The sequence below is a fragment of the Euprymna scolopes genome, chromosome 19, assembly GCF_053919585.1.
Source record: "Euprymna scolopes isolate OS-2025 chromosome 19, ASM5391958v1, whole genome shotgun sequence".
NCBI lineage: Eukaryota > Metazoa > Mollusca > Cephalopoda > Sepiida > Sepiolidae > Euprymna > Euprymna scolopes.
In genome coordinates, this window is record NC_136500.1 from 95,314,064 (window position 1) to 95,318,242 (window position 4,179).

At 37.3% G+C, this 4,179-nt stretch overlaps 1 pseudogene; it reads left to right on the forward strand.

Moving 5' to 3' along the window:
- The first annotated feature begins 413 nt into the window (after window positions 1–413).
- Window positions 414–532, forward strand: LOC145240423 (5S ribosomal RNA; annotated as a pseudogene).
- Window positions 533–4,179: the final 3,647 nt, after the last annotated feature.

The following is a 4,179-nucleotide window of genomic DNA, read 5'->3' on the forward strand; positions in this document are numbered from 1 at the left end:
TTTATGGTAATTATAATGTTTTTAGTTCAGGTAGAGATTGGCAATCACTGTGTAAAGGTGTTACCATCCCTAAAGCAAGAAAACTAACCGCAGTTGAGCGCTCTCGAATTCTAGGATTCCATAAGCAAAATTTGTTACAGCGATAGCAGCTAAGGTAAATCGCAGTAAAACTGTTATTTGCAATTTTTTAAAGAACGCTGAGAATTATGGGAAAGCGAAATCCTTTGGTAGGCCCCCTGCATTGAATAGGAGAATCAGACGGGTTGTTATGAATGACAGAGGACTTTTTTCTAGTAAAATTAAGCTGATTGCAGTCCAATAACCATCAGACGACACTTACAACAAAAAGGTATGGTAAATAAAAAGCGTAAACAAATTCCTCGATTGCTTCCACGTCACAAAGTGGACCGTATATATGCAGCATAATCACGTTGACACACCGGTTCCCATCAGATCACCGAAGTTAAGCAACGTTGAGTCTGGTCATTACTAAAATGGGTGACCAATTTGGGAATTCAAGGCGCTGTATGTAGGAGGACGTCGACACCTACCGGCAAAAAAGTTGCAAAAACCTAACGTCGTCATCTTCCCTAACAGGGGATATACATGCCACTAGGGACCGCTTGTGAATTTCATACTCCCATGAAACTTCCTCCTTCGAAGGAAGCCGGTTAAACCCTGAATAGGGTTGGTGCTGACTGCACATAAAGTGGACTGCTTAATATTTGGTCGAGAATACCAAAGCTGGGACGTTCAGAAGTGGAAGAAAGTCCTGTTTTCTGATGAGAAAAAATTAATTGAATAGAATTTTTTGTCTCTGGTTCTATAATTTTGATCATGTGTAAAAAGCCTAATTTAATAAAAATGTAAATTTGAAAAATAAATCTTTGGGGTGTAGCTTTTTGTTTCCATAACCTTTTAGATTGTATTATTGGTAACCTAAAGTCGGAAGAGTTTAAAATCTATCCTTAAAAAGGTTGAGGGTTTTTTTTCAGATTTGTAAGTGGTTTAAAATTTTTGATCAGCAGTGTACGTAATGTTCGTCCGATGGTCTCTTTGTTGGTATATAATACTTACATTTAAAATAACATAAAAGTCGATAATTGTACACTTTACGTTTATGTTTTAATTCATCATGTCATTTCTTTTGATGATTATTAATGTTATGATTATTGTCATGATTATTAATGTTATGATTATTGTCATGATTATTAATGTTATGATTATTGTCATGATTATTATAATAATGATTTTAATGATTATGATGATAGTTATTGCCATGATTATCATACAAGTAGTCCTTGTAAAAATGTGCATATTTTTGCAAATAGACTAGTGCCACACCTCCCAATAGAAATTAATAGGTATCTCTGCAGGCTAGTAGCATGACCACGGAACAGATACTACACTATCTCCCATCCTAAAAATGGGGAGGTAATGCCTGGGAAGATAGTGTTCTGCAACATAATTAATACTCCACTACCCTCAACCCAAATCGAACATTAAAATATAGAACATTAGCTTAAAATAGTTTAGTAAACTAAATTGATCGGTAATAATTAATATTAAATTAATACAATCGATATACACTCTCCACCATTAATAGAGGTATTTTATGCACTAACGGGTTATCAAGTTTTAATGCTATTCGAGGATAAGGGTTAATGCGTTTGTTCGGGGATGAAGATGGTTGAGAATGGGTAGAGTTTTCTTATTTAAGATGACGGCACTGCGAGAATGTATTTACTTGAAACTAGCAAACAATCCCGTCGTATTATGCTCCAGAGACGGGTGATACTTGGAAAGAAACTTTGCTCATGGAAGTTCCGTTTAGTTTTATTATTACTAGATAATACAATAGTACAATTAATAGACGTAATAGTATGGTTTCGGCTTCAGGCACAAAGGTAACAAATTTCCATTAGCAATGGATTGCTTCAGAGGTATGTTTAACGAGAGTCACCATCAGAGATCGTTCACTGGCAACAACAAGTATTGTTCCTGGAATTGTAGTGACAAATCTTCTCGGGTTTACAACACACTCCACTTTTTCGATCCTTGCAAATTGCTTTGCATCCGCGCATCAGCCGTTTATCATTCAATTTTCTTTGATAATCGATGTTTGTCTTTTTCTGTAGTTTTAATGACAATAATTCTATTCAAGATTCCAGTACTCACCGTATCCTTTCAATGAATGTCTGGCTGGGGGCTCTTCCTTTTGGGTCTCTCTATCTTCTTAAACTCTGCAATCAATCGTTGATTTGAGTAGGGAGTCAGCTTGTGTAAATGTTATCATTATTAGTAGTAGGAGGAGGAGTAGAAGGAAGAGGAGGGAGAGAAGTACTTAATGATTAAATAATAGCTAAAAATTTATATTATTGTTTTTGTCACTTGTTTGTGTTGTTTACTATTGTCGACATCTAAACAAGTGATATTAACAACAGAGATAACGAGAGGCTTCTGTGATAGGGGACAAATTTATAAATGGGCAAACTAAGTGAGGAGTAAGCAAGATCGTTGTTTACATTACATTTAAACGTCTGCATATTCGTAGTCCGAGGAAAGAAATTACTAGAGTAGAGAATCTTCCGGCGTCTTAAGACCGCGACATTGAATAGGTAGAATTTTGTTACTAGTCAGGTGGGCCAATGGTATTTTCGTTGAGGATTTACAAGTGTATTCAGTTCATCGGAGCACATTCTGTGAAAGTACTTGTTTGGATTGTGCGGTTAAAATGTGACGTCATCCAAAGGCGCACTCACCTACGTCACACGTCTATATTCTCTTCACTTGATTCATTCACTAAAACTGTTTGTTGTTCCCAAACGAATATAATTTTGTATAATTTTGCAACAACAAACAACGAGATTATCAGTGAACTACAGAATGTTCACCCAAGCAAAACTAAATTCAATTAACAACCGCACCCCCTCTCTCTCTCTCTCTCTCTCTCTCTCTCTCTCTCTCTCTCTCTCTCTTTCTCTCTCTCTCTCTCGCCATCTCCCGTCAATCCATCTTTCTAAGAATCACTCGCCTAATCTTTTATTTTTCAAATAAAACTTATGTTTACTCCATTATTCAAAGTAGATGATTTTTATGGAAGCAAGCCAAAATAATGTTGGTAGGTAATTCATGTTAAAGAAAGATTTCTTTGTTTTCTAGCCCGACGAATTCGTGTGTGTGTGTGTGTGTGTGTGTGTGTGTGTGCGTGTATATTTTTCGTTATAATACCTTTATTTTATATATAATTTTAAAGAGCGTTTTTCACTCTATCTAATCTTTTAAATTACAACCGTTTTAAAACAATTATGTCTTCTTTGCAGAACGTTGACTACAAGATGGAAAAAAGCAAATTCGCACAATTTTCTTATTTCAATTCAAGTTATGCCAAAAACCTGCTGAGACAGCTCGCAATATCAATGAAGCGTTTGGCACAGGAACCACTACTGAACACTCTGCACAATGGTTGTTTAATAAATTTTGTGCCGGCGATGAGAGTCTTGAAGATGATGAACATAGTGGTCGGCCATGGTATGTTGATGAAACTGAGGGTTCTCTTTCCTCCGTGTCTCACACCAGCCGTCAAAATCCAAGACTCTGTTTTCTTTTGCAGATTGGTAGTCAAATGCTTCCTTTTGGAGCATATAGAGACAGCATGCTGTGACCGCGTGCATATGGCGTGTTTTTGTGACATTGGATGCAGAGAGAAACGAGACTGAAGTTCCAGTAGAAGCCACCCCAGCCTCCATGAGAGGCCTGTCCATCCGCTATTCTGGAGCAAGATTCCATGTGATCTAAATGTCCCGATATACCGGTCAGGCCAGTGCCACTGGACTTGTTTACCAAGAGTGTAAATTGGCTGGCCAGCAGTTACCTGGTTTGGATTGAAGTGAAAAATAGCATCCTTGACTTTGTCTATATAATGTCTCACCGTAGCAACAGAATGAGCCTTATCACATAGAAGAGCAACAGTGAAATTATGCTCACTTCAAACTCAAGACCTCGCTTCTTCTTCATGATGGACTGACCAACTAATGTTAACCTCATCACCTACTTCCTGTGTGAGACTGACCTCCCATAGCCATTCATATTCATCTTTTACGGGAAGACTTGGCAAAGATGTATATGTCACATTGCTCTTGGGAGGAGATGGATTCTTTTTGACAAAGAAAGCAGGGT